The following is a 24,030-nucleotide window of genomic DNA, read 5'->3' as shown; positions in this document are numbered from 1 at the left end:
ATCGCTATACAAAAGGCGAAGGAGATCTGATCGGGCGTTCTCAGGGTAGTATGGCCGTAAGCTGGCAAAATTTGTGAAATATAGCTATACAAAAGGCGAAGGAGATCTGTTCTGGTACAAAAGACGAACCAGTTCAGTTCAGTTCAGTCAGGTTCCCTGAGGGAAGTTAGGTTTCAAGTGGTCTGGTCATCTCGTGCTGTCAATGGCAGCTAACGAGGTAATCACCATCTAAAACGCACAGAGTTGGGTGAAAACGAGAGCTGCAAACTCAACCAAATGTGAGCTCCAACCACAAAACTAACAAGACAGTACATTGACCTCAGTTGATACCAACAAGATCTGTCTGTTCTTTCTTTGTCATGAAATAAACCAAAAAGCTTACAGCACCTGGTATTCCCAGGCGGTCTCCCATCCAAGTACTAACCAGGCCCGACCCTGCTTAGCTTCCGAGATCAGACGAGATCCGGCGTTCTCAGGGTAGTATGGCCGTAAGCTGGCAAAATTTGTGAAATATAGCTATACAAAAGGCGAAGGAGATGTGTTCTGGTACAAAAGACGAACCAGTTCAGTTCAGTTCAGTCAGGTTCCCTGAGGGAAATTAGATTTCAAGTGGTCTGGTCATCTCGTGCTGTCAATGGCAGCTAACTAGGTAATCACCATTTAAAACGCACAGAGTTGGGTGAAAACGAGAGCTGCAAACTCAACCCGATGTGAGCTCCAACCACAAAACTAACAAGACAGTACATCGACCTCAGTTGATACCAACAAGATCTGTCTGTTCTTTCTTTTTAATGAAATAAACCAAAAAGCTTACAGCACCTGGTATTCCCAGGCGGTCTCCCATCCAAGTACTAACCAGGCCCGACCCTGCTTAGCTTCCGAGATCAGACGAGATCGGGCGTTCTCAGGGTAGTATGGCCGTAAGCTGGCAAAGCTTGTGAAATATCGCTATACAAAAGGCGAAGGAGATCTGATCGGGCGTTCTCAGGGTAGTATGGCCGTAAGCTGGCAAAATTTGTGAAATATAGCTATACAAAAGGCGAAGGAGATCTGTTCTGGTACAAAAGACGAACCAGTTCAGTTCAGTTCGTAAGCTGGCAAAGCTTGTGAAATATAGCTATAAAAAAGGCGAAGGAGATCTGTTCTGGTACAAAAGATGAACCAGTTCAGTAAGGTTCCCTGAGTGAAATTAGGTTTCAAGTGGTCTGGTCATCTCGTGCTGTCAATGGCAGCTAACGAGGTAATCACCATTTAAAACGCACAGAGTTGGGTGAAAACGAGAGCTGCAAACTCAACCCGATGTGAGCTCCAACCACAAAACTAACAAGACAGTACATCGACCTCAGTTGATACCAACAAGATCTGTCTGTTCTTTCTTTGTCATGAAATAAACCAAAAAGCTTACAGCACCTGGTATTCCCAGGCGGTCCCCCATCCAAGTACTAACCAGGCCCGACCCTGCTTAGCTTCCGAGATCAGACGAGATCGGGCGTTCTCAGGGTAGTATGGCCGTAAGCTGGCAAAACTTGTGAAATATAGCTATACAAAAGGCGAAGGAGATCTGTTCTGGTACAAAAGATGAACCAGTTCAGTAAGGTTCCCTGAGTGAAATTAGGTTTCAAGTGGTCTGGTCATCTCGTGCTGTCAATGGCAGCTAACGAGGTAATCACCATTTAAAACGCACAGAGTTGGGTGAAAACGAGAGCTGCAAACTCAACCCGATGTGAGCTCCAACCACAAAACTAACAAGGCAGTACATAGACCTCAGTTGATACCAACAAGATCTGTCTGTTCTTTCTTTTTAATGAAATAAACCAAAAAGCTTACAGCACCTGGTATTCCCAGGCGGTCTCCCATCCAAGTACTAACCAGGCCCGACCCTGCTTAGCTTCCGAGATCAGACGAGATCGGGCGTTCTCAGGGTAGTATGGCCGTAAGCTGGCAAAGCTTGTGAAATATCGCTATACAAAAGGCGAAGGAGATCTGATCGGGCGTTCTCAGGGTAGTATGGCCGTAAGCTGGCAAAATTTGTGAAATATAGCTATACAAAAGGCGAAGGAGATCTGTTCTGGTACAAAAGACGAACCAGTTCAGTTCAGTTCAGTCAGGTTCCCTGAGGGAAGTTAGGTTTCAAGTGGTCTGGTCATCTCGTGCTGTCAATGGCAGCTAACGAGGTAATCACCATCTAAAACGCACAGAGTTGGGTGAAAACGAGAGCTGCAAACTCAACCAAATGTGAGCTCCAACCACAAAACTAACAAGACAGTACATTGACCTCAGTTGATACCAACAAGATCTGTCTGTTCTTTCTTTGTCATGAAATAAACCAAAAAGCTTACAGCACCTGGTATTCCCAGGCGGTCTCCCATCCAAGTACTAACCAGGCCCGACCCTGCTTAGCTTCCGAGATCAGACGAGATCCGGCGTTCTCAGGGTAGTATGGCCGTAAGCTGGCAAAATTTGTGAGATATAGCTATACAAAAGGCGAAGGAGATCTGTTCTGGTACAAAAGACGAACCAGTTCAGTTCAGTTCAGTCAGGTTCCCTGAGGGAAGTTAGGTTTCAAGTGGTCTGGTCATCTCGTGCTGTCAATGGCAGCTAACGAGGTAATCACCATCTAAAACGCACAGAGTTGGGTGAAAACGAGAGCTGCAAACTCAACCCGATGTGAGCTCCAACCACAAAACTAACAAGACAGTACATCGACCTCAGTTGATACCAACAAGATCTGTCTGTTCTTTCTTTTTAATGAAATAAACCAAAAAGCTTACAGCACCTGGTATTCCCAGGCGGTCTCCCATCCAAGTACTAACCAGGCCCGACCCTGCTTAGCTTCCGAGATCAGACGAGATCGGGCGTTCTCAGGGTAGTATGGCCGTAAGCTGGCAAAGCTTGTGAAATATCGCTATACAAAAGGCGAAGGAGATCTGATCGGGCGTTCTCAGGGTAGTATGGCCGTAAGCTGGCAAAATTTGTGAAATATAGCTATACAAAAGGCGAAGGAGATCTGTTCTGGTACAAAAGACGAACCAGTTCAGTTCAGTTCGTAAGCTGGCAAAGCTTGTGAAATATAGCTATAAAAAAGGCGAAGGAGATCTGTTCTGGTACAAAAGATGAACCAGTTCAGTAAGGTTCCCTGAGTGAAATTAGGTTTCAAGTGGTCTGGTCATCTCGTGCTGTCAATGGCAGCTAACGAGGTAATCACCATTTAAAACGCACAGAGTTGGGTGAAAACGAGAGCTGCAAACTCAACCCGATGTGAGCTCCAACCACAAAACTAACAAGACAGTACATCGACCTCAGTTGATACCAACAAGATCTGTCTGTTCTTTCTTTGTCATGAAATAAACCAAAAAGCTTACAGCACCTGGTATTCCCAGGCGGTCTCCCATCCAAGTACTAACCAGGCCCGACCCTGCTTAGCTTCCGAGATCAGACGAGATCGGGCGTTCTCAGGGTAGTATGGCCGTAAGCTGGCAAAACTTGTGAAATATAGCTATACAAAAGGCGAAGGAGATCTGTTCTGGTACAAAAGATGAACCAGTTCAGTAAGGTTCCCTGAGTGAAATTAGGTTTCAAGTGGTCTGGTCATCTCGTGCTGTCAATGGCAGCTAACGAGGTAATCACCATTTAAAACGCACAGAGTTGGGTGAAAACGAGAGCTGCAAACTCAACCCGATGTGAGCTCCAACCACAAAACTAACAAGGCAGTACATCGACCTCAGTTGATACCAACAAGATCTGTCTGTTCTTTCTTTTTAATGAAATAAACCAAAAAGCTTACAGCACCTGGTATTCCCAGGCGGTCTCCCATCCAAGTACTAACCAGGCCCGACCCTGCTTAGCTTCCGAGATCAGACGAGATCGGGCGTTCTCAGGGTAGTATGGCCGTAAGCTGGCAAAGCTTGTGAAATATCGCTATACAAAAGGCGAAGGAGATCTGATCGGGCGTTCTCAGGGTAGTATGGCCGTAAGCTGGCAAAATTTGTGAAATATAGCTATACAAAAGGCGAAGGAGATCTGTTCTGGTACAAAAGACGAACCAGTTCAGTTCAGTTCAGTCAGGTTCCCTGAGGGAAGTTAGGTTTCAAGTGGTCTGGTCATCTCGTGCTGTCAATGGCAGCTAACGAGGTAATCACCATCTAAAACGCACAGAGTTGGGTGAAAACGAGAGCTGCAAACTCAACCAAATGTGAGCTCCAACCACAAAACTAACAAGACAGTACATTGACCTCAGTTGATACCAACAAGATCTGTCTGTTCTTTCTTTGTCATGAAATAAACCAAAAAGCTTACAGCACCTGGTATTCCCAGGCGGTCTCCCATCCAAGTACTAACCAGGCCCGACCCTGCTTAGCTTCCGAGATCAGACGAGATCCGGCGTTCTCAGGGTAGTATGGCCGTAAGCTGGCAAAATTTGTGAGATATAGCTATACAAAAGGCGAAGGAGATCTGTTCTGGTACAAAAGACGAACCAGTTCAGTTCAGTTCAGTCAGGTTCCCTGAGGGAAGTTAGGTTTCAAGTGGTCTGGTCATCTCGTGCTGTCAATGGCAGCTAACGAGGTAATCACCATCTAAAACGCACAGAGTTGGGTGAAAACGAGAGCTGCAAACTCAACCAAATGTGAGCTCCAACCACAAAACTAACAAGACAGTACATTGACCTCAGTTGATACCAACAAGATCTGTCTGTTCTTTCTTTGTCATGAAATAAACCAAAAAGCTTACAGCACCTGGTATTCCCAGGCGGTCTCCCATCCAAGTACTAACCAGGCCCGACCCTGCTTAGCTTCCGAGATCAGACGAGATCGGGCGTTCTCAGGGTAGTATGGCCGTAAGCTGGCAAAGCTTGTGAAATATAGCTATAAAAAAGGCGAAGGAGATCTGTTCTGGTACAAAAGATGAACCAGTTCAGTAAGGTTCCCTGAGTGAAATTAGGTTTCAAGTGGTCTGGTCATCTCGTGCTGTCAATGGCAGCTAACGAGGTAATCACCATTTAAAACGCACAGAGTTGGGTGAAAACGAGAGCTGCAAACTCAACCCGATGTGAGCTCCAACCACAAAACTAACAAGACAGTACATCGACCTCAGTTGATACCAACAAGATCTGTCTGTTCTTTCTTTTTAATGAAATAAACCAAAAAGCTTACAGCACCTGGTATTCCCAGGCGGTCTCCCATCCAAGTACTAACCAGGCCCGACCCTGCTTAGCTTCCGAGATCAGACGAGATCGGGCGTTCTCAGGGTAGTATGGCCGTAAGCTGGCAAAGCTTGTGAAATATCGCTATACAAAAGGCGAAGGAGATCTGATCGGGCGTTCTCAGGGTAGTATGGCCGTAAGCTGGCAAAATTTGTGAAATATAGCTATACAAAAGGCGAAGGAGATCTGTTCTGGTACAAAAGACGAACCAGTTCAGTTCAGTTCAGTCAGGTTCCCTGAGGGAAGTTAGGTTTCAAGTGGTCTGGTCATCTCGTGCTGTCAATGGCAGCTAACGAGGTAATCACCATCTAAAACGCACAGAGTTGGGTGAAAACGAGAGCTGCAAACTCAACCAAATGTGAGCTCCAACCACAAAACTAACAAGACAGTACATTGACCTCAGTTGATACCAACAAGATCTGTCTGTTCTTTCTTTGTCATGAAATAAACCAAAAAGCTTACAGCACCTGGTATTCCCAGGCGGTCTCCCATCCAAGTACTAACCAGGCCCAAACCTGCTTAGCTTCCGAGATCAGACGAGATCGGGCGTTCTCAGGGTAGTATGGCCGTAAGCTGGCAAAATTTGTGAAATATAGCTATACAAAAGGCGAAGGAGATGTGTTCTGGTACAAAAGACGAACCAGTTCAGTTCAGTTCAGTTCAGTCAGGTTCCCTGAGGGAAATTAGATTTCATGTGGTCTGGTCATCTCGTGCTGTCAATGGCAGCTAACGAGGTAATCACCATCTAAAACGCACAGAGTTGGGTGAAAACGAGAGCTGCAAACTCAACCAAATGTGAGCTCCAACCACAAAACTAACAAGACAGTACATTGACCTCAGTTGATACCAACAAGATCTGTCTGTTCTTTCTTTGTCATGAAATAAACCAAAAAGCTTACAGCACCTGGTATTCCCAGGCGGTCTCCCATCCAAGTACTAACCAGGCCCGACCCTGCTTAGCTTCCGAGATCAGACGAGATCGGGCGTTCTCAGGGTAGTATGGCCGTAAGCTGGCAAAGCTTGTGAAATATAGCTATAAAAAAGGCGAAGGAGATCTGTTCTGGTACAAAAGATGAACCAGTTCAGTAAGGTTCCCTGAGTGAAATTAGGTTTCAAGTGGTCTGGTCATCTCGTGCTGTCAATGGCAGCTAACGAGGTAATCACCATTTAAAACGCACAGAGTTGGGTGAAAACGAGAGCTGCAAACTCAACCCGATGTGAGCTCCAACCACAAAACTAACAAGACAGTACATCGACCTCAGTTGATACCAACAAGATCTGTCTGTTCTTTCTTTTTAATGAAATAAACCAAAAAGCTTACAGCACCTGGTATTCCCAGGCGGTCTCCCATCCAAGTACTAACCAGGCCCGACCCTGCTTAGCTTCCGAGATCAGACGAGATCGGGCGTTCTCAGGGTAGTATGGCCGTAAGCTGGCAAAGCTTGTGAAATATCGCTATACAAAAGGCGAAGGAGATCTGATCGGGCGTTCTCAGGGTAGTATGGCCGTAAGCTGGCAAAATTTGTGAAATATAGCTATACAAAAGGCGAAGGAGATCTGTTCTGGTACAAAAGACGAACCAGTTCAGTTCAGTTCAGTCAGGTTCCCTGAGGGAAGTTAGGTTTCAAGTGGTCTGGTCATCTCGTGCTGTCAATGGCAGCTAACGAGGTAATCACCATCTAAAACGCACAGAGTTGGGTGAAAACGAGAGCTGCAAACTCAACCAAATGTGAGCTCCAACCACAAAACTAACAAGACAGTACATTGACCTCAGTTGATACCAACAAGATCTGTCTGTTCTTTCTTTGTCATGAAATAAACCAAAAAGCTTACAGCACCTGGTATTCCCAGGCGGTCTCCCATCCAAGTACTAACCAGGCCCGACCCTGCTTAGCTTCCGAGATCAGACGAGATCCGGCGTTCTCAGGGTAGTATGGCCGTAAGCTGGCAAAATTTGTGAGATATAGCTATACAAAAGGCGAAGGAGATCTGTTCTGGTACAAAAGACGAACCAGTTCAATTCAGTTCAGTCAGGTTCCCTGAGGGAAGTTAGGTTTCAAGTGGTCTGGTCATCTCGTGCTGTCAATGGCAGCTAACGAGGTAATCACCATCTAAAACGCACAGAGTTGGGTGAAAACGAGAGCTGCAAACTCAACCAAATGTGAGCTCCAACCACAAAACTAACAAGACAGTACATTGACCTCAGTTGATACCAACAAGATCTGTCTGTTCTTTCTTTGTCATGAAATAAACCAAAAAGCTTACAGCACCTGGTATTCCCAGGCGGTCTCCCATCCAAGTACTAACCAGGCCCGACCCTGCTTAGCTTCCGAGATCAGACGAGATCGGGCGTTCTCAGGGTAGTATGGCCGTAAGCTGGCAAAGCTTGTGAAATATAGCTATAAAAAAGGCGAAGGAGATCTGTTCTGGTACAAAAGATGAACCAGTTCAGTAAGGTTCCCTGAGTGAAATTAGGTTTCAAGTGGTCTGGTCATCTCGTGCTGTCAATGGCAGCTAACGAGGTAATCACCATTTAAAACGCACAGAGTTGGGTGAAAACGAGAGCTGCAAACTCAACCCGATGTGAGCTCCAACCACAAAACTAACAAGACAGTACATCGACCTCAGTTGATACCAACAAGATCTGTCTGTTCTTTCTTTGTCATGAAATAAACCAAAAAGCTTACAGCACCTGGTATTCCCAGGCGGTCTCCCATCCAAGTACTAACCAGGCCCGACCCTGCTTAGCTTCCGAGATCAGACGAGATCGGGCGTTCTCAGGGTAGTATGGCCGTAAACTGGCAAAACTTGTGAAATATAGCTATACAAAAGGCGAAGGAGATCTGTTCTGGTACAAAAGATGAACCAGTTCAGTAAGGTTCCCTGAGTGAAATTAGGTTTCAAGTGGTCTGGTCATCTCGTGCTGTCAATGGCAGCTAACGAGGTAATCACCATTTAAAACGCACAGAGTTGGGTGAAAACGAGAGCTGCAAACTCAACCCGATGTGAGCTCCAACCACAAAACTAACAAGACAGTACATCGACCTCAGTTGATACCAACAAGATCTGTCTGTTCTTTCTTTTTAATGAAATAAACCAAAAAGCTTACAGCACCTGGTATTCCCAGGCGGTCTCCCATCCAAGTACTAACCAGGCCCGACCCTGCTTAGCTTCCGAGATCGGGCGTTCTCAGGGTAGTATGGCCGTAAGCTGGCAAAGCTTGTGAAATATCGCTATACAAAAGGCGAAGGAGATCTGATCGGGCGTTCTCAGGGTAGTATGGCCGTAAGCTGGCAAAATTTGTGAAATATAGCTATACAAAAGGCGAAGGAGATCTGTTCTGGTACAAAAGACGAACCAGTTCAGTTCAGTTCAGTCAGGTTCCCTGAGGGAAGTTAGGTTTCAAGTGGTCTGGTCATCTCGTGCTGTCAATGGCAGCTAACGAGGTAATCACCATCTAAAACGCACAGAGTTGGGTGAAAACGAGAGCTGCAAACTCAACCAAATGTGAGCTCCAACCACAAAACTAACAAGACAGTACATTGACCTCAGTTGATACCAACAAGATCTGTCTGTTCTTTCTTTGTCATGAAATAAACCAAAAAGCTTACAGCACCTGGTATTCCCAGGCGGTCTCCCATCCAAGTACTAACCAGGCCCGACCCTGCTTAGCTTCCGAGATCAGACGAGATCCGGCGTTCTCAGGGTAGTATGGCCGTAAGCTGGCAAAAATTGTGAAATATAGCTATACAAAAGGCGAAGGAGATGTGTTCTGGTACAAAAGACGAACCAGTTCAGTTCAGTTCAGTCAGGTTCCCTGAGGGAAATTAGATTTCAAGTGGTCTGGTCATCTCGTGCTGTCAATGGCAGCTAACTAGGTAATCACCATTTAAAACGCACAGAGTTGGGTGAAAACGAGAGCTGCAAACTCAACCCGATGTGAGCTCCAACCACAAAACTAACAAGACAGTACATCGACCTCAGTTGATACCAACAAGATCTGTCTGTTCTTTCTTTTTAATGAAATAAACCAAAAAGCTTACAGCACCTGGTATTCCCAGGCGGTCTCCCATCCAAGTACTAACCAGGCCCGACCCTGCTTAGCTTCCGAGATCAGACGAGATCCGGCGTTCTCAGGGTAGTATGGCCGTAAGCTGGCAAAATTTGTGAGATATAGCTATACAAAAGGCGAAGGAGATCTGTTCTGGTACAAAAGACGAACCAGTTCAGTTCAGTTCAGTCAGGTTCCCTGAGGGAAGTTAGGTTTCAAGTGGTCTGGTCATCTCGTGCTGTCAATGGCAGCTAACGAGGTAATCACCATCTAAAACGCACAGAGTTGGGTGAAAACGAGAGCTGCAAACTCAACCCGATGTGAGCTCCAACCACAAAACTAACAAGACAGTACATCGACCTCAGTTGATACCAACAAGATCTGTCTGTTCTTTCTTTTTAATGAAATAAACCAAAAAGCTTACAGCACCTGGTATTCCCAGGCGGTCTCCCATCCAAGTACTAACCAGGCCCGACCCTGCTTAGCTTCCGAGATCAGACGAGATCGGGCGTTCTCAGGGTAGTATGGCCGTAAGCTGGCAAAGCTTGTGAAATATCGCTATACAAAAGGCGAAGGAGATCTGATCGGGCGTTCTCAGGGTAGTATGGCCGTAAGCTGGCAAAATTTGTGAAATATAGCTATACAAAAGGCGAAGGAGATCTGTTCTGGTACAAAAGACGAACCAGTTCAGTTCAGTTCGTAAGCTGGCAAAGCTTGTGAAATATAGCTATAAAAAAGGCGAAGGAGATCTGTTCTGGTACAAAAGATGAACCAGTTCAGTAAGGTTCCCTGAGTGAAATTAGGTTTCAAGTGGTCTGGTCATCTCGTGCTGTCAATGGCAGCTAACGAGGTAATCACCATTTAAAACGCACAGAGTTGGGTGAAAACGAGAGCTGCAAACTCAACCCGATGTGAGCTCCAACCACAAAACTAACAAGACAGTACATCGACCTCAGTTGATACCAACAAGATCTGTCTGTTCTTTCTTTGTCATGAAATAAACCAAAAAGCTTACAGCACCTGGTATTCCCAGGCGGTCTCCCATCCAAGTACTAACCAGGCCCGACCCTGCTTAGCTTCCGAGATCAGACGAGATCGGGCGTTCTCAGGGTAGTATGGCCGTAAGCTGGCAAAACTTGTGAAATATAGCTATACAAAAGGCGAAGGAGATCTGTTCTGGTACAAAAGATGAACCAGTTCAGTAAGGTTCCCTGAGTGAAATTAGGTTTCAAGTGGTCTGGTCATCTCGTGCTGTCAATGGCAGCTAACGAGGTAATCACCATTTAAAACGCACAGAGTTGGGTGAAAACGAGAGCTGCAAACTCAACCCGATGTGAGCTCCAACCACAAAACTAACAAGGCAGTACATCGACCTCAGTTGATACCAACAAGATCTGTCTGTTCTTTCTTTTTAATGAAATAAACCAAAAAGCTTACAGCACCTGGTATTCCCAGGCGGTCTCCCATCCAAGTACTAACCAGGCCCGACCCTGCTTAGCTTCCGAGATCAGACGAGATCGGGCGTTCTCAGGGTAGTATGGCCGTAAGCTGGCAAAGCTTGTGAAATATCGCTATACAAAAGGCGAAGGAGATCTGATCGGGCGTTCTCAGGGTAGTATGGCCGTAAGCTGGCAAAATTTGTGAAATATAGCTATACAAAAGGCGAAGGAGATCTGTTCTGGTACAAAAGACGAACCAGTTCAGTTCAGTTCAGTCAGGTTCCCTGAGGGAAGTTAGGTTTCAAGTGGTCTGGTCATCTCGTGCTGTCAATGGCAGCTAACGAGGTAATCACCATCTAAAACGCACAGAGTTGGGTGAAAACGAGAGCTGCAAACTCAACCAAATGTGAGCTCCAACCACAAAACTAACAAGACAGTACATTGACCTCAGTTGATACCAACAAGATCTGTCTGTTCTTTCTTTGTCATGAAATAAACCAAAAAGCTTACAGCACCTGGTATTCCCAGGCGGTCTCCCATCCAAGTACTAACCAGGCCCGACCCTGCTTAGCTTCCGAGATCAGACGAGATCCGGCGTTCTCAGGGTAGTATGGCCGTAAGCTGGCAAAATTTGTGAGATATAGCTATACAAAAGGCGAAGGAGATCTGTTCTGGTACAAAAGACGAACCAGTTCAGTTCAGTTCAGTCAGGTTCCCTGAGGGAAGTTAGGTTTCAAGTGGTCTGGTCATCTCGTGCTGTCAATGGCAGCTAACGAGGTAATCACCATCTAAAACGCACAGAGTTGGGTGAAAACGAGAGCTGCAAACTCAACCAAATGTGAGCTCCAACCACAAAACTAACAAGACAGTACATTGACCTCAGTTGATACCAACAAGATCTGTCTGTTCTTTCTTTGTCATGAAATAAACCAAAAAGCTTACAGCACCTGGTATTCCCAGGCGGTCTCCCATCCAAGTACTAACCAGGCCCGACCCTGCTTAGCTTCCGAGATCAGACGAGATCGGGCGTTCTCAGGGTAGTATGGCCGTAAGCTGGCAAAGCTTGTGAAATATAGCTATAAAAAAGGCGAAGGAGATCTGTTCTGGTACAAAAGATGAACCAGTTCAGTAAGGTTCCCTTAGTGAAATTAGGTTTCAAGTGGTCTGGTCATCTCGTGCTGTCAATGGCAGCTAACGAGGTAATCACCATTTAAAACGCACAGAGTTGGGTGAAAACGAGAGCTGCAAACTCAACCCGATGTGAGCTCCAACCACAAAACTAACAAGACAGTACATCGACCTCAGTTGATACCAACAAGATCTGTCTGTTCTTTCTTTGTCATGAAATAAACCAAAAAGCTTACAGCACCTGGTATTCCCAGGCGGTCTCCCATCCAAGTACTAACCAGGCCCGACCCTGCTTAGCTTCCGAGATCAGACGAGATCGGGCGTTCTCAGGGTAGTATGGCCGTAAGCTGGCAAAACTTGTGAAATATAGCTATACAAAAGGCGAAGGAGATCTGTTCTGGTACAAAAGATGAACCAGTTCAGTAAGGTTCCCTGAGTGAAATTAGGTTTCAAGTGGTCTGGTCATCTCGTGCTGTCAATGGCAGCTAACGAGGTAATCACCATTTAAAACGCACAGAGTTGGGTGAAAACGAGAGCTGCAAACTCAACCCGATGTGAGCTCCAACCACAAAACTAACAAGGCAGTACATCGACCTCAGTTGATACCAACAAGATCTGTCTGTTCTTTCTTTTTAATGAAATAAACCAAAAAGCTTACAGCACCTGGTATTCCCAGGCGGTCTCCCATCCAAGTACTAACCAGGCCCGACCCTGCTTAGCTTCCGAGATCAGACGAGATCGGGCGTTCTCAGGGTAGTATGGCCGTAAGCTGGCAAAGCTTGTGAAATATCGCTATACAAAAGGCGAAGGAGATCTGATCGGGCGTTCTCAGGGTAGTATGGCCGTAAGCTGGCAAAATTTGTGAAATATAGCTATACAAAAGGCGAAGGAGATCTGTTCTGGTACAAAAGACGAACCAGTTCAGTTCAGTTCAGTCAGGTTCCCTGAGGGAAGTTAGGTTTCAAGTGGTCTGGTCATCTCGTGCTGTCAATGGCAGCTAACGAGGTAATCACCATCTAAAACGCACAGAGTTGGGTGAAAACGAGAGCTGCAAACTCAACCAAATGTGAGCTCCAACCACAAAACTAACAAGACAGTACATTGACCTCAGTTGATACCAACAAGATCTGTCTGTTCTTTCTTTGTCATGAAATAAACCAAAAAGCTTACAGCACCTGGGAATACCAGGCGGTCTCCCATCCAAGTACTAACCAGGCCCGACCCTGCTTAGCTTCCGAGATCAGACGAGATCCGGCGTTCTCAGGGTAGTATGGCCGTAAGCTGGCAAAATTTGTGAGATATAGCTATACAAAAGGCGAAGGAGATCTGTTCTGGTACAAAAGACGAACCAGTTCAGTTCAGTTCAGTCAGGTTCCCTGAGGGAAGTTAGGTTTCAAGTGGTCTGGTCATCTCGTGCTGTCAATGGCAGCTAACGAGGTAATCACCATCTAAAACGCACAGAGTTGGGTGAAAACGAGAGCTGCAAACTCAACCAAATGTGAGCTCCAACCACAAAACTAACAAGACAGTACATTGACCTCAGTTGATACCAACAAGATCTGTCTGTTCTTTCTTTGTCATGAAATAAACCAAAAAGCTTACAGCACCTGGTATTCCCAGGCGGTCTCCCATCCAAGTACTAACCAGGCCCGACCCTGCTTAGCTTCCGAGATCAGACGAGATCGGGCGTTCTCAGGGTAGTATGGCCGTAAGCTGGCAAAGCTTGTGAAATATAGCTATAAAAAAGGCGAAGGAGATCTGTTCTGGTACAAAAGATGAACCAGTTCAGTAAGGTTCCCTGAGTGAAATTAGGTTTCAAGTGGTCTGGTCATCTCGTGCTGTCAATGGCAGCTAACGAGGTAATCACCATTTAAAACGCACAGAGTTGGGTGAAAACGAGAGCTGCAAACTCAACCCGATGTGAGCTCCAACCACAAAACTAACAAGACAGTACATCGACCTCAGTTGATACCAACAAGATCTGTCTGTTCTTTCTTTGTCATGAAATAAACCAAAAAGCTTACAGCACCTGGTATTCCCAGGCGGTCTCCCATCCAAGTACTAACCAGGCCCGACCCTGCTTAGCTTCCGAGATCAGACGAGATCGGGCGTTCTCAGGGTAGTATGGCCGTAAACTGGCAAAACTTGTGAAATATAGCTATACAAAAGGCGAAGGAGATCTGTTCTGGTACAAAAGATGAACCAGTTCAGTAAGGTTCCCTGAGTGAAATTAGGTTTCAAGTGGTCTGGTCATCTCGTGCTGTCAATGGCAGCTAACGAGGTAATCACCATTTAAAACGCACAGAGTTGGGTGAAAACGAGAGCTGCAAACTCAACCCGATGTGAGCTCCAACCACAAAACTAACAAGACAGTACATCGACCTCAGTTGATACCAACAAGATCTGTCTGTTCTTTCTTTTTAATGAAATAAACCAAAAAGCTTACAGCACCTGGTATTCCCAGGCGGTCTCCCATCCAAGTACTAACCAGGCCCGACCCTGCTTAGCTTCCGAGATCAGACGAGATCGGGCGTTCTCAGGGTAGTATGGCCGTAAGCTGGCAAAGCTTGTGAAATATCGCTATACAAAAGGCGAAGGAGATCTGATCGGGCGTTCTCAGGGTAGTATGGCCGTAAGCTGGCAAAATTTGTGAAATATAGCTATACAAAAGGCGAAGGAGATCTGTTCTGGTACAAAAGACGAACCAGTTCAGTTCAGTTCAGTCAGGTTCCCTGAGGGAAGTTAGGTTTCAAGTGGTCTGGTCATCTCGTGCTGTCAATGGCAGCTAACGAGGTAATCACCATCTAAAACGCACAGAGTTGGGTGAAAACGAGAGCTGCAAACTCAACCAAATGTGAGCTCCAACCACAAAACTAACAAGACAGTACATTGACCTCAGTTGATACCAACAAGATCTGTCTGTTCTTTCTTTGTCATGAAATAAACCAAAAAGCTTACAGCACCTGGTATTCCCAGGCGGTCTCCCATCCAAGTACTAACCAGGCCCGACCCTGCTTAGCTTCCGAGATCAGACGAGATCCGGCGTTCTCAGGGTAGTATGGCCGTAAGCTGGCAAAATTTGTGAAATATAGCTATACAAAAGGCGAAGGAGATGTGTTCTGGTACAAAAGACGAACCAGTTCAGTTCAGTTCAGTCAGGTTCCCTGAGGGAAATTAGATTTCAAGTGGTCTGGTCATCTCGTGCTGTCAATGGCAGCTAACTAGGTAATCACCATTTAAAACGCACAGAGTTGGGTGAAAACGAGAGCTGCAAACTCAACCCGATGTGAGCTCCAACCACAAAACTAACAAGACAGTACATCGACCTCAGTTGATACCAACAAGATCTGTCTGTTCTTTCTTTTTAATGAAATAAACCAAAAAGCTTACAGCACCTGGTATTCCCAGGCGGTCTCCCATCCAAGTACTAACCAGGCCCGACCCTGCTTAGCTTCCGAGATCAGACGAGATCGGGCGTTCTCAGGGTAGTATGGCCGTAAGCTGGCAAAGCTTGTGAAATATCGCTATACAAAAGGCGAAGGAGATCTGATCGGGCGTTCTCAGGGTAGTATGGCCGTAAGCTGGCAAAATTTGTGAAATATAGCTATACAAAAGGCGAAGGAGATCTGTTCTGGTACAAAAGACGAACCAGTTCAGTTCAGTTCGTAAGCTGGCAAAGCTTGTGAAATATAGCTATAAAAAAGGCGAAGGAGATCTGTTCTGGTACAAAAGATGAACCAGTTCAGTAAGGTTCCCTGAGTGAAATTAGGTTTCAAGTGGTCTGGTCATCTCGTGCTGTCAATGGCAGCTAACGAGGTAATCACCATTTAAAACGCACAGAGTTGGGTGAAAACGAGAGCTGCAAACTCAACCCGATGTGAGCTCCAACCACAAAACTAACAAGACAGTACATCGACCTCAGTTCATACCAACAAGATCTGTCTGTTCTTTCTTTGTCATGAAATAAACCAAAAAGCTTACAGCACCTGGTATTCCCAGGCGGTCTCCCATCCAAGTACTAACCAGGCCCGACCCTGCTTAGCTTCCGAGATCAGACGAGATCGGGCGTTCTCAGGGTAGTATGGCCGTAAGCTGGCAAAACTTGTGAAATATAGCTATACAAAAGGCGAAGGAGATCTGTTCTGGTACAAAAGATGAACCAGTTCAGTAAGGTTCCCTGAGTGAAATTAGGTTTCAAGTGGTCTGGTCATCTCGTGCTGTCAATGGCAGCTAACGAGGTAATCACCATTTAAAACGCACAGAGTTGGGTGAAAACGAGAGCTGCAAACTCAACCCGATGTGAGCTCCAACCACAAAACTAACAAGGCAGTACATCGACCTCAGTTGATACCAACAAGATCTGTCTGTTCTTTCTTTTTAATGAAATAAACCAAAAAGCTTACAGCACCTGGTATTCCCAGGCGGTCTCCCATCCAAGTACTAACCAGGCCCGACCCTGCTTAGCTTCCGAGATCAGACGAGATCGGGCGTTCTCAGGGTAGTATGGCCGTAAGCTGGCAAAGCTTGTGAAATATCGCTATACAAAAGGCGAAGGAGATCTGATCGGGCGTTCTCAGGGTAGTATGGCCGTAAGCTGGCAAAATTTGTGAAATATAGCTATACAAAAGGCGAAGGAGATCTGTTCTGGTACAAAAGACGAACCAGTTCAGTTCAGTTCAGTCAGGTTCCCTGAGGGAAGTTAGGTTTCAAGTGGTCTGGTCATCTCGTGCTGTCAATGGCAGCTAACGAGGTAATCACCATCTAAAACGCACAGAGTTGGGTGAAAACGAGAGCTGCAAACTCAACCAAATGTGAGCTCCAACCACAAAACTAACAAGACAGTACATTGACCTCAGTTGATACCAACAAGATCTGTCTGTTCTTTCTTTGTCATGAAATAAACCAAAAAGCTTACAGCACCTGGTATTCCCAGGCGGTCTCCCATCCAAGTACTAACCAGGCCCGACCCTGCTTAGCTTCCGAGATCAGACGAGATCCGGCGTTCTCAGGGTAGTATGGCCGTAAGCTGGCAAAATTTGTGAGATATAGCTATACAAAAGGCGAAGGAGATCTGTTCTGGTACAAAAGACGAACCAGTTCAGTTCAGTTCAGTCAGGTTCCCTGAGGGAAGTTAGGTTTCAAGTGGTCTGGTCATCTCGTGCTGTCAATGGCAGCTAACGAGGTAATCACCATCTAAAACGCACAGAGTTGGGTGAAAACGAGAGCTGCAAACTCAACCAAATGTGAGCTCCAACCACAAAACTAACAAGACAGTACATTGACCTCAGTTGATACCAACAAGATCTGTCTGTTCTTTCTTTGTCATGAAATAAACCAAAAAGCTTACAGCACCTGGTATTCCCAGGCGGTCTCCCATCCAAGTACTAACCAGGCCCGACCCTGCTTAGCTTCCGAGATCAGACGAGATCGGGCGTTCTCAGGGTAGTATGGCCGTAAGCTGGCAAAGCTTGTGAAATATAGCTATAAAAAAGGCGAAGGAGATCTGTTCTGGTACAAAAGATGAACCAGTTCAGTAAGGTTCCCTGAGTGAAATTAGGTTTCAAGTGGTCTGGTCATCTCGTGCTGTCAATGGCAGCTAACGAGGTAATCACCATTTAAAACGCACAGAGTTGGGTGAAAACGAGAGCTGCAAACTCAACCCGATGTGAGCTCCAACCACAAAACTAACAAGACAGTACATCGACCTCAGTTGATACCAACAAGATCTGTCTGTTCTTTCTTTGTCATGAAATAAACCAAAAAGCTTACAGCACCTGGTATTCCCAGGCGGTCTCCCATCCAAGTACTAACCAGGCCCGACCCTGCTTAGCTTCCGAGATCAGACGAGATCGGGCGTTCTCAGGGTAGTATGGCCGTAAACTGGCAAAACTTGTGAAATATAGCTATACAAAAGGCGAAGGAGATCTGTTCTGGTACAAAAGATGAACCAGTTCAGTAAGGTTCCCTGAGTGAAATTAGGTTTCAAGTGGTCTGGTCATCTCGTGCTGTCAATGGCAGCTAACGAGGTAATCACCATTTAAAACGCACAGAGTTGGGTGAAAACGAGAGCTGCAAACTCAACCCGATGTGAGCTCCAACCACAAAACTAACAAGACAGTACATCGACCTCAGTTGATACCAACAAGATCTGTCTGTTCTTTCTTTTTAATGAAATAAACCAAAAAGCTTACAGCACCTGGTATTCCCAGGCGGTCTCCCATCCAAGTACTAACCAGGCCCGACCCTGCTTAGCTTCCGAGATCAGACGAGATCGGGCGTTCTCAGGGTAGTATGGCCGTAAGCTGGCAAAGCTTGTGAAATATCGCTATACAAAAGGCGAAGGAGATCTGATCGGGCGTTCTCAGGGTAGTATGGCCGTAAGCTGGCAAAATTTGTGAAATATAGCTATACAAAAGGCGAAGGAGATCTGTTCTGGTACAAAAGACGAACCAGTTCAGTTCAGTTCAGTCAGGTTCCCTGAGGGAAGTTAGGTTTCAAGTGGTCTGGTCATCTCGTGCTGTCAATGGCAGCTAACGAGGTAATCACCATCTAAAACGCACAGAGTTGGGTGAAAACGAGAGCTGCAAACTCAACCAAATGTGAGCTCCAACCACAAAACTAACAAGACAGTACATTGACCTCAGTTGATACCAACAAGATCTGTCTGTTCTTTCTTTGTCATGAAATAAACCAAAAAGCTTACAGCACCTGGTATTCCCAGGCGGTCTCCCATCCAAGTACTAACCAGGCCCGACCCTGCTTAGCTTCCGAGATCAGACGAGATCCGGCGTTCTCAGGGTAGTATGGCCGTAAGCTGGCAAAATTTGTGAAATATAGCTATACAAAAGGCGAAGGAGATGTGTTCTGGTACAAAAGACGAACCAGTTCAGTTCAGTTCAGTCAGGTTCCCTGAGGGAAATTAGATTTCAAGTGGTCTGGTCATCTCGTGCTGTCAATGGCAGCTAACTAGGTAATCACCATTTAAAACGCACAGAGTTGGGTGAAAACGAGAGCTGCAAACTCAACCCGATGTGAGCTCCAACCACAAAACTAACAAGACAGTACATCGACCTCAGTTGATACCAACAAGATCTGTCTGTTCTTTCTTTTTAATGAAATAAACCAAAAAGCTTACAGCACCTGGTATTCCCAGGCGGTCTCCCATCCAAGTACTAACCAGGCCCGACCCTCCTTAGCTTCCGAGATCAGACGAGATCGGGCGTTCTCAGGGTAGTATGGCCGTAAGCTGGCAAAGCTTGTGAAATATCGCTATACAAAAGGCGAAGGAGATCTGATCGGGCGTTCTCAGGGTAGTATGGCCGTAAGCTGGCAAAATTTGTGAAATATAGCTATACAAAAGGCGAAGGAGATCTGTTCTGGTACAAAAGACGAACCAGTTCAGTTCAGTTCGTAAGCTGGCAAAGCTTGTGAAATATAGCTATAAAAAAGGCGAAGGAGATCTGTTCTGGTACAAAAGATGAACCAGTTCAGTAAGGTTCCCTGAGTGAAATTAGGTTTCAAGTGGTCTGGTCATCTCGTGCTGTCAATGGCAGCTAACGAGGTAATCACCATTTAAAACGCACAGAGTTGGGTGAAAACGAGAGCTGCAAACTCAACCCGATGTGAGCTCCAACCACAAAACTAACAAGACAGTACATCGACCTCAGTTGATACCAACAAGATCTGTCTGTTCTTTCTTTGTCATGAAATAAACCAAAAAGCTTACAGCACCTGGTATTCCCAGGCGGTCTCCCATCCAAGTACTAACCAGGCCCGACCCTGCTTAGCTTCCGAGATCAGACGAGATCGGGCGTTCTCAGGGTAGTATGGCCGTAAGCTGGCAAAACTTGTGAAATATAGCTATACAAAAGGCGAAGGAGATCTGTTCTGGTACAAAAGATGAACCAGTTCAGTAAGGTTCCCTGAGTGAAATTAGGTTTCAAGTGGTCTGGTCATCTCGTGCTGTCAATGGCAGCTAACGAGGTAATCACCATTTAAAACGCACAGAGTTGGGTGAAAACGAGAGCTGCAAACTCAACCCGATGTGAGCTCCAACCACAAAACTAACAAGACAGTACATCGACCTCAGTTGATACCAACAAGATCTATCTGTTCTTTCTTTTTAATGAAATAAACCAAAAAGCTTACAGCACCTGGTATTCCCAGGCGGTCTCCCATCCAAGTACTAACCAGGCCCGACCCTGCTTAGCTTCCGAGATCAGACGAGATCGGGCGTTCTCAGGGTAGTATGGCCGTAAGCTGGCAAAGCTTGTGAAATATCGCTATACAAAAGGCGAAGGAGATCTGATCGGGCGTTCTCAGGGTAGTATGGCCGTAAGCTGGCAAAATTTGTGAAATATAGCTATACAAAAGGCGAAGGAGATCTGTTCTGGTACAAAAGACGAACCAGTTCAGTTCAGTTCAGTCAGGTTCCCTGAGGGAAGTTAGGTTTCAAGTGGTCTGGTCATCTCGTGCTGTCAATGGCAGCTAACGAGGTAATCACCATCTAAAACGCACAGAGTTGGGTGAAAACGAGAGCTGCAAACTCAACCAAATGTGAGCTCCAACCACAAAACTAACAAGACAGTACATTGACCTCAGTTGATACCAACAAGATCTGTCTGTTCTTTCTTTGTCATGAAATAAACCAAAAAGCTTACAGCACCTGGTATTCCCAGGCGGTCTCCCATCCAAGTACTAACCAGGCCCGACCCTGCTTAGCTTCCGAGATCAGACGAGATCCGGCGTTCTCAGGGTAGTATGGCCGTAAGCTGGCAAAATTTGTGAAATATAGCTATACAAAAGGCGAAGGAGATGTGTTCTGGTACAAAAGACGAACCAGTTCAGTTCAGTTCAGTCAGGTTCCCTGAGGGAAATTAGATTTCAAGTGGTCTGGTCATCTCGTGCTGTCAATGGCAGCTAACTAGGTAATCACCATTTAAAACGCACAGAGTTGGGTGAAAACGAGAGCTGCAAACTCAACCCGATGTGAGCTCCAACCACAAAACTAACAAGACAGTACATCGACCTCAGTTGATACCAACAAGATCTGTCTGTTCTTTCTTTTTAATGAAATAAACCAAAAAGCTTACAGCACCTGGTATTCCCAGGCGGTCTCCCATCCAAGTACTAACCAGGCCCGACCCTGCTTAGCTTCCGAGATCAGACGAGATCGGGCGTTCTCAGGGTAGTATGGCCGTAAGCTGGCAAAGCTTGTGAAATATCGCTATACAAAAGGCGAAGGAGATCTGATCGGGCGTTCTCAGGGTAGTATGGCCGTAAGCTGGCAAAATTTGTGAAATATAGCTATACAAAAGGCGAAGGAGATCTGTTCTGGTACAAAAGACGAACCAGTTCAGTTCAGTTCGTAAGCTGGCAAAGCTTGTGAAATATAGCTATAAAAAAGGCGAAGGAGATCTGTTCTGGTACAAAAGATGAACCAGTTCAGTAAGGTTCCCTGAGTGAAATTAGGTTTCAAGTGGTCTGGTCATCTCGTGCTGTCAATGGCAGCTAACGAGGTAATCACCATTTAAAACGCACAGAGTTGGGTGAAAACGAGAGCTGCAAACTCAACCCGATGTGAGCTCCAACCACAAAACTAACAAGACAGTACATCGACCTCAGTTGATACCAACAAGATCTGTCTGTTCTTTCTTTGTCATGAAATAAACCAAAAAGCTTACAGCACCTGGTATTCCCAGGCGGTCTCCCATCCAAGTACTAACCAGGCCCGACCCTGCTTAGCTTCCGAGATCAGACGAGATCGGGCGTTCTCAGGGTAGTATGGCCGTAAGCTGGCAAAACTTGTGAAATATAGCTATACAAAAGGCGAAGGAGATCTGTTCTGGTACAAAAGATGAACCAGTTCAGTAAGGTTCCCTGAGTGAAATTAGGTTTCAAGTGGTCTGGTCATCTCGTGCTGTCAATGTCAGCTAACGAGGTAATCACCATTTAAAACGCACAGAGTTGGGTGAAAACGAGAGCTGCAAACTCAACCCGATGTGAGCTCCAACCACAAAACTAACAAGACAGTACATCGACCTCAGTTGATACCAACAAGATCTATCTGTTCTTTCTTTTTAATGAAATAAACCAAAAAGCTTACAGCACCTGGTATTCCCAGGCGGTCTCCCATCCAAGTACTAACCAGGCCCGACCCTGCTTAGCTTCCGAGATCAGACGAGATCGGGCGTTCTCAGGGTAGTATGGCCGTAAGCTGGCAAAGCTTGTGAAATATCGCTATACAAAAGGCGAAGGAGATCTGATCGGGCGTTCTCAGGGTAGTATGGCCGTAAGCTGGCAAAATTTGTGAAATATAGCTATACAAAAGGCGAAGGAGATCTGTTCTGGTACAAAAGACGAACCAGTTCAGTTCAGTTCAGTCAGGTTCCCTGAGGGAAGTTAGGTTTCAAGTGGTCTGGTCATCTCGTGCTGTCAATGGCAGCTAACGAGGTAATCACCATCTAAAACGCACAGAGTTGGGTGAAAACGAGAGCTGCAAACTCAACCAAATGTGAGCTCCAACCACAAAACTAACAAGACAGTACATTGACCTCAGTTGATACCAACAAGATCTGTCTGTTCTTTCTTTGTCATGAAATAAACCAAAAAGCTTACAGCACCTGGTATTCCCAGGCGGTCTCCCATCCAAGTACTAACCAGGCCCGACCCTGCTTAGCTTCCGAGATCAGACGAGATCCGGCGTTCTCAGGGTAGTATGGCCGTAAGCTGGCAAAATTTGTGAAATATAGCTATACAAAAGGCGAAGGAGATGTGTTCTGGTACAAAAGACGAACCAGTTCAGTTCAGTTCAGTCATGTTCCCTGAGGGAAATTAGATTTCAAGTGGTCTGGTCATCTCGTGCTGTCAATGGCAGCTAACTAGGTAATCACCATTTAAAACGCACAGAGTTGGGTGAAAACGAGAGCTGCAAACTCAACCCGATGTGAGCTCCAACCACAAAACTAACAAGACAGTACATCGACCTCAGTTGATACCAACAAGATCTGTCTGTTCTTTCTTTTTAATGAAATAAACCAAAAAGCTTACAGCACCTGGTATTCCCAGGCGGTCTCCCATCCAAGTACTAACCAGGCCCGACCCTGCTTAGCTTCCGAGATCAGACGAGATCCGGCGTTCTCAGGGTAGTATGGCCGTAAGCTGGCAAAGCTTGTGAAATATCGCTATACAAAAGGCGAAGGAGATCTGATCGGGCGTTCTCAGGGTAGTATGGCCGTAAGCTGGCAAAATTTGTGAAATATAGCTATACAAAAGGCGAAGGAGATCTGTTCTGGTACAAAAGACGAACCAGTTCAGTTCAGTCAGGTTCCCTGAGGGAAGTTAGGTTTCAAGTGGTCTGGTCATCTCGTGCTGTCAATGGCAGCTAACGAGGTAATCACCATCTAAAACGCACAGAGTTGGGTGAAAACGAGAGCTGCAAACTCAACCAAATGTGAGCTCCAACCACAAAACTAACAAGACAGTACATTGACCTCAGTTGATACCAACAAGATCTGTCTGTTCTTTCTTTGTCATGAAATAAACCAAAAAGCTTACAGCACCTGGTATTCCCAGGCGGTCTCCCATCCAAGTACTAACCAGGCCCGACCCTGCTTAGCTTCCGAGATCAGACGAGATCGGGCGTTCTCAGGGTAGTATGGCCGTAAGCTGGCAAAATTTGTGAGATATAGCTATACAAAAGGCGAAGGAGATCTGTTCTGGTACAAAAGACGAACCAGTTCAGTTCAGTTCAGTCAGGTTCCCTGAGTGAAATTAGGTTTCAAGTGGTCTGGTCATCTCGTGCTGTCAATGGCAGCTAACGAGGTAATCACCATTTAAAACGCACAGAGTTGGGTGAAAACGAGAGCTGCAAACTCAACCCGATGTGAGCTCCAACCACAAAACTAACAAGACAGTACATCGACCTCAGTTGATACCAACAAGATCTGTCTGTTCTTTCTTTGTCATGAAATAAACCAAAAAGCTTACAGCACCTGGTATTCCCAGGCGGTCTCCCATCCAAGTACTAACCAGGCCCGACCCTGCTTAGCTTCCGAGATCAGACGAGATCGGGCGTTCTCAGGGTAGTATGGCCGTAAACTGGCAAAACTTGTGAAATATAGCTATACAAAAGGCGAAGGAGATCTGTTCTGGTACAAAAGATGAACCAGTTCAGTAAGGTTCCCTGAGTGAAATTAGGTTTCAAGTGGTCT

General features: G+C 45.9%; 49 non-coding genes and 2 pseudogenes across 49 annotated transcripts; all 51 read right to left on the bottom strand.

Annotated features, from left to right (window-relative positions):
• Positions 1-375: 375 nt before the first annotated feature.
• On the bottom strand, positions 376-494 carry LOC130925091 (5S ribosomal RNA). Its single transcript, XR_009065379.1, has one exon. It is a non-coding gene; the product is annotated as a 5S ribosomal RNA (ribosomal RNA).
• A 313-nt stretch (positions 495-807) lies between these two features.
• Positions 808-926, bottom strand: LOC130925951 (5S ribosomal RNA). Its single transcript, XR_009065979.1, has one exon. It is a non-coding gene; the product is annotated as a 5S ribosomal RNA (ribosomal RNA).
• A 472-nt stretch (positions 927-1,398) lies between these two features.
• Positions 1,399-1,517, bottom strand: LOC130926202 (5S ribosomal RNA). The gene has a single exon (XR_009066219.1). It is a non-coding gene; the product is annotated as a 5S ribosomal RNA (ribosomal RNA).
• Positions 1,518-1,820: 303 nt separating this feature from the next.
• LOC130925950 (5S ribosomal RNA) lies at positions 1,821-1,939 on the bottom strand. Its single transcript, XR_009065978.1, has one exon. It is a non-coding gene; the product is annotated as a 5S ribosomal RNA (ribosomal RNA).
• Positions 1,940-2,332: 393 nt separating this feature from the next.
• On the bottom strand, positions 2,333-2,451 carry LOC130925090 (5S ribosomal RNA). Its single transcript, XR_009065378.1, has one exon. It is a non-coding gene; the product is annotated as a 5S ribosomal RNA (ribosomal RNA).
• Positions 2,452-2,764: 313 nt separating this feature from the next.
• On the bottom strand, positions 2,765-2,883 carry LOC130925949 (5S ribosomal RNA). The gene has a single exon (XR_009065977.1). It is a non-coding gene; the product is annotated as a 5S ribosomal RNA (ribosomal RNA).
• Positions 2,884-3,355: 472 nt separating this feature from the next.
• LOC130925948 (5S ribosomal RNA) lies at positions 3,356-3,474 on the bottom strand. The gene has a single exon (XR_009065976.1). It is a non-coding gene; the product is annotated as a 5S ribosomal RNA (ribosomal RNA).
• A 303-nt stretch (positions 3,475-3,777) lies between these two features.
• On the bottom strand, positions 3,778-3,896 carry LOC130925946 (5S ribosomal RNA). The gene has a single exon (XR_009065975.1). It is a non-coding gene; the product is annotated as a 5S ribosomal RNA (ribosomal RNA).
• A 393-nt stretch (positions 3,897-4,289) lies between these two features.
• Positions 4,290-4,408, bottom strand: LOC130925089 (5S ribosomal RNA). The gene has a single exon (XR_009065377.1). It is a non-coding gene; the product is annotated as a 5S ribosomal RNA (ribosomal RNA).
• Positions 4,409-4,721: 313 nt separating this feature from the next.
• LOC130925945 (5S ribosomal RNA) lies at positions 4,722-4,840 on the bottom strand. Its single transcript, XR_009065974.1, has one exon. It is a non-coding gene; the product is annotated as a 5S ribosomal RNA (ribosomal RNA).
• A 303-nt stretch (positions 4,841-5,143) lies between these two features.
• Positions 5,144-5,262, bottom strand: LOC130925944 (5S ribosomal RNA). Its single transcript, XR_009065973.1, has one exon. It is a non-coding gene; the product is annotated as a 5S ribosomal RNA (ribosomal RNA).
• A 393-nt stretch (positions 5,263-5,655) lies between these two features.
• LOC130924841 (5S ribosomal RNA) lies at positions 5,656-5,774 on the bottom strand. The gene has a single exon (XR_009065139.1). It is a non-coding gene; the product is annotated as a 5S ribosomal RNA (ribosomal RNA).
• Positions 5,775-6,092: 318 nt separating this feature from the next.
• LOC130925943 (5S ribosomal RNA) lies at positions 6,093-6,211 on the bottom strand. The gene has a single exon (XR_009065972.1). It is a non-coding gene; the product is annotated as a 5S ribosomal RNA (ribosomal RNA).
• A 303-nt stretch (positions 6,212-6,514) lies between these two features.
• LOC130925942 (5S ribosomal RNA) lies at positions 6,515-6,633 on the bottom strand. Its single transcript, XR_009065971.1, has one exon. It is a non-coding gene; the product is annotated as a 5S ribosomal RNA (ribosomal RNA).
• Positions 6,634-7,026: 393 nt separating this feature from the next.
• On the bottom strand, positions 7,027-7,145 carry LOC130925088 (5S ribosomal RNA). The gene has a single exon (XR_009065376.1). It is a non-coding gene; the product is annotated as a 5S ribosomal RNA (ribosomal RNA).
• Positions 7,146-7,458: 313 nt separating this feature from the next.
• LOC130925941 (5S ribosomal RNA) lies at positions 7,459-7,577 on the bottom strand. The gene has a single exon (XR_009065970.1). It is a non-coding gene; the product is annotated as a 5S ribosomal RNA (ribosomal RNA).
• Positions 7,578-7,880: 303 nt separating this feature from the next.
• On the bottom strand, positions 7,881-7,999 carry LOC130924658 (5S ribosomal RNA). Its single transcript, XR_009064959.1, has one exon. It is a non-coding gene; the product is annotated as a 5S ribosomal RNA (ribosomal RNA).
• Positions 8,000-8,302: 303 nt separating this feature from the next.
• On the bottom strand, positions 8,303-8,411 carry LOC130925533 (uncharacterized; annotated as a pseudogene).
• A 393-nt stretch (positions 8,412-8,804) lies between these two features.
• On the bottom strand, positions 8,805-8,923 carry LOC130925087 (5S ribosomal RNA). Its single transcript, XR_009065375.1, has one exon. It is a non-coding gene; the product is annotated as a 5S ribosomal RNA (ribosomal RNA).
• Positions 8,924-9,236: 313 nt separating this feature from the next.
• On the bottom strand, positions 9,237-9,355 carry LOC130925086 (5S ribosomal RNA). Its single transcript, XR_009065374.1, has one exon. It is a non-coding gene; the product is annotated as a 5S ribosomal RNA (ribosomal RNA).
• A 313-nt stretch (positions 9,356-9,668) lies between these two features.
• On the bottom strand, positions 9,669-9,787 carry LOC130925939 (5S ribosomal RNA). Its single transcript, XR_009065968.1, has one exon. It is a non-coding gene; the product is annotated as a 5S ribosomal RNA (ribosomal RNA).
• Positions 9,788-10,259: 472 nt separating this feature from the next.
• Positions 10,260-10,378, bottom strand: LOC130925938 (5S ribosomal RNA). Its single transcript, XR_009065967.1, has one exon. It is a non-coding gene; the product is annotated as a 5S ribosomal RNA (ribosomal RNA).
• Positions 10,379-10,681: 303 nt separating this feature from the next.
• On the bottom strand, positions 10,682-10,800 carry LOC130925937 (5S ribosomal RNA). The gene has a single exon (XR_009065966.1). It is a non-coding gene; the product is annotated as a 5S ribosomal RNA (ribosomal RNA).
• A 393-nt stretch (positions 10,801-11,193) lies between these two features.
• LOC130925083 (5S ribosomal RNA) lies at positions 11,194-11,312 on the bottom strand. The gene has a single exon (XR_009065372.1). It is a non-coding gene; the product is annotated as a 5S ribosomal RNA (ribosomal RNA).
• A 313-nt stretch (positions 11,313-11,625) lies between these two features.
• Positions 11,626-11,744, bottom strand: LOC130925936 (5S ribosomal RNA). The gene has a single exon (XR_009065965.1). It is a non-coding gene; the product is annotated as a 5S ribosomal RNA (ribosomal RNA).
• Positions 11,745-12,047: 303 nt separating this feature from the next.
• LOC130925935 (5S ribosomal RNA) lies at positions 12,048-12,166 on the bottom strand. Its single transcript, XR_009065964.1, has one exon. It is a non-coding gene; the product is annotated as a 5S ribosomal RNA (ribosomal RNA).
• Positions 12,167-12,469: 303 nt separating this feature from the next.
• Positions 12,470-12,588, bottom strand: LOC130925934 (5S ribosomal RNA). The gene has a single exon (XR_009065963.1). It is a non-coding gene; the product is annotated as a 5S ribosomal RNA (ribosomal RNA).
• A 393-nt stretch (positions 12,589-12,981) lies between these two features.
• Positions 12,982-13,100, bottom strand: LOC130925540 (uncharacterized; annotated as a pseudogene).
• A 313-nt stretch (positions 13,101-13,413) lies between these two features.
• Positions 13,414-13,532, bottom strand: LOC130925933 (5S ribosomal RNA). Its single transcript, XR_009065962.1, has one exon. It is a non-coding gene; the product is annotated as a 5S ribosomal RNA (ribosomal RNA).
• A 303-nt stretch (positions 13,533-13,835) lies between these two features.
• On the bottom strand, positions 13,836-13,954 carry LOC130924656 (5S ribosomal RNA). The gene has a single exon (XR_009064957.1). It is a non-coding gene; the product is annotated as a 5S ribosomal RNA (ribosomal RNA).
• Positions 13,955-14,257: 303 nt separating this feature from the next.
• LOC130925932 (5S ribosomal RNA) lies at positions 14,258-14,376 on the bottom strand. Its single transcript, XR_009065961.1, has one exon. It is a non-coding gene; the product is annotated as a 5S ribosomal RNA (ribosomal RNA).
• Positions 14,377-14,769: 393 nt separating this feature from the next.
• Positions 14,770-14,888, bottom strand: LOC130925082 (5S ribosomal RNA). Its single transcript, XR_009065371.1, has one exon. It is a non-coding gene; the product is annotated as a 5S ribosomal RNA (ribosomal RNA).
• A 313-nt stretch (positions 14,889-15,201) lies between these two features.
• LOC130925930 (5S ribosomal RNA) lies at positions 15,202-15,320 on the bottom strand. Its single transcript, XR_009065960.1, has one exon. It is a non-coding gene; the product is annotated as a 5S ribosomal RNA (ribosomal RNA).
• A 472-nt stretch (positions 15,321-15,792) lies between these two features.
• Positions 15,793-15,911, bottom strand: LOC130925929 (5S ribosomal RNA). The gene has a single exon (XR_009065959.1). It is a non-coding gene; the product is annotated as a 5S ribosomal RNA (ribosomal RNA).
• A 303-nt stretch (positions 15,912-16,214) lies between these two features.
• On the bottom strand, positions 16,215-16,333 carry LOC130925927 (5S ribosomal RNA). Its single transcript, XR_009065957.1, has one exon. It is a non-coding gene; the product is annotated as a 5S ribosomal RNA (ribosomal RNA).
• A 393-nt stretch (positions 16,334-16,726) lies between these two features.
• On the bottom strand, positions 16,727-16,845 carry LOC130925081 (5S ribosomal RNA). The gene has a single exon (XR_009065370.1). It is a non-coding gene; the product is annotated as a 5S ribosomal RNA (ribosomal RNA).
• A 313-nt stretch (positions 16,846-17,158) lies between these two features.
• On the bottom strand, positions 17,159-17,277 carry LOC130925926 (5S ribosomal RNA). The gene has a single exon (XR_009065956.1). It is a non-coding gene; the product is annotated as a 5S ribosomal RNA (ribosomal RNA).
• Positions 17,278-17,580: 303 nt separating this feature from the next.
• On the bottom strand, positions 17,581-17,699 carry LOC130924655 (5S ribosomal RNA). Its single transcript, XR_009064956.1, has one exon. It is a non-coding gene; the product is annotated as a 5S ribosomal RNA (ribosomal RNA).
• Positions 17,700-18,002: 303 nt separating this feature from the next.
• On the bottom strand, positions 18,003-18,121 carry LOC130925925 (5S ribosomal RNA). The gene has a single exon (XR_009065955.1). It is a non-coding gene; the product is annotated as a 5S ribosomal RNA (ribosomal RNA).
• Positions 18,122-18,514: 393 nt separating this feature from the next.
• LOC130925080 (5S ribosomal RNA) lies at positions 18,515-18,633 on the bottom strand. Its single transcript, XR_009065369.1, has one exon. It is a non-coding gene; the product is annotated as a 5S ribosomal RNA (ribosomal RNA).
• A 313-nt stretch (positions 18,634-18,946) lies between these two features.
• On the bottom strand, positions 18,947-19,065 carry LOC130925135 (5S ribosomal RNA). The gene has a single exon (XR_009065423.1). It is a non-coding gene; the product is annotated as a 5S ribosomal RNA (ribosomal RNA).
• A 472-nt stretch (positions 19,066-19,537) lies between these two features.
• LOC130925924 (5S ribosomal RNA) lies at positions 19,538-19,656 on the bottom strand. Its single transcript, XR_009065954.1, has one exon. It is a non-coding gene; the product is annotated as a 5S ribosomal RNA (ribosomal RNA).
• A 303-nt stretch (positions 19,657-19,959) lies between these two features.
• On the bottom strand, positions 19,960-20,078 carry LOC130925923 (5S ribosomal RNA). Its single transcript, XR_009065953.1, has one exon. It is a non-coding gene; the product is annotated as a 5S ribosomal RNA (ribosomal RNA).
• A 393-nt stretch (positions 20,079-20,471) lies between these two features.
• On the bottom strand, positions 20,472-20,590 carry LOC130925079 (5S ribosomal RNA). The gene has a single exon (XR_009065368.1). It is a non-coding gene; the product is annotated as a 5S ribosomal RNA (ribosomal RNA).
• A 313-nt stretch (positions 20,591-20,903) lies between these two features.
• LOC130925921 (5S ribosomal RNA) lies at positions 20,904-21,022 on the bottom strand. Its single transcript, XR_009065951.1, has one exon. It is a non-coding gene; the product is annotated as a 5S ribosomal RNA (ribosomal RNA).
• Positions 21,023-21,494: 472 nt separating this feature from the next.
• LOC130925920 (5S ribosomal RNA) lies at positions 21,495-21,613 on the bottom strand. Its single transcript, XR_009065950.1, has one exon. It is a non-coding gene; the product is annotated as a 5S ribosomal RNA (ribosomal RNA).
• Positions 21,614-21,916: 303 nt separating this feature from the next.
• On the bottom strand, positions 21,917-22,035 carry LOC130925919 (5S ribosomal RNA). The gene has a single exon (XR_009065949.1). It is a non-coding gene; the product is annotated as a 5S ribosomal RNA (ribosomal RNA).
• Positions 22,036-22,428: 393 nt separating this feature from the next.
• Positions 22,429-22,547, bottom strand: LOC130925078 (5S ribosomal RNA). The gene has a single exon (XR_009065367.1). It is a non-coding gene; the product is annotated as a 5S ribosomal RNA (ribosomal RNA).
• Positions 22,548-22,860: 313 nt separating this feature from the next.
• Positions 22,861-22,979, bottom strand: LOC130925077 (5S ribosomal RNA). Its single transcript, XR_009065366.1, has one exon. It is a non-coding gene; the product is annotated as a 5S ribosomal RNA (ribosomal RNA).
• A 388-nt stretch (positions 22,980-23,367) lies between these two features.
• On the bottom strand, positions 23,368-23,486 carry LOC130925918 (5S ribosomal RNA). Its single transcript, XR_009065948.1, has one exon. It is a non-coding gene; the product is annotated as a 5S ribosomal RNA (ribosomal RNA).
• A 313-nt stretch (positions 23,487-23,799) lies between these two features.
• Positions 23,800-23,918, bottom strand: LOC130924654 (5S ribosomal RNA). Its single transcript, XR_009064955.1, has one exon. It is a non-coding gene; the product is annotated as a 5S ribosomal RNA (ribosomal RNA).
• Positions 23,919-24,030: the final 112 nt, after the last annotated feature.

Source organism: Corythoichthys intestinalis, chromosome 11 (assembly GCF_030265065.1).
Source record: "Corythoichthys intestinalis isolate RoL2023-P3 chromosome 11, ASM3026506v1, whole genome shotgun sequence".
NCBI classification, from domain to species: Eukaryota; Metazoa; Chordata; class Actinopteri; order Syngnathiformes; family Syngnathidae; genus Corythoichthys; species Corythoichthys intestinalis.
The sequence above is the reverse complement of the archived record's forward strand: the minus strand, read 5'-3'. Positions and strand labels throughout refer to the sequence as shown.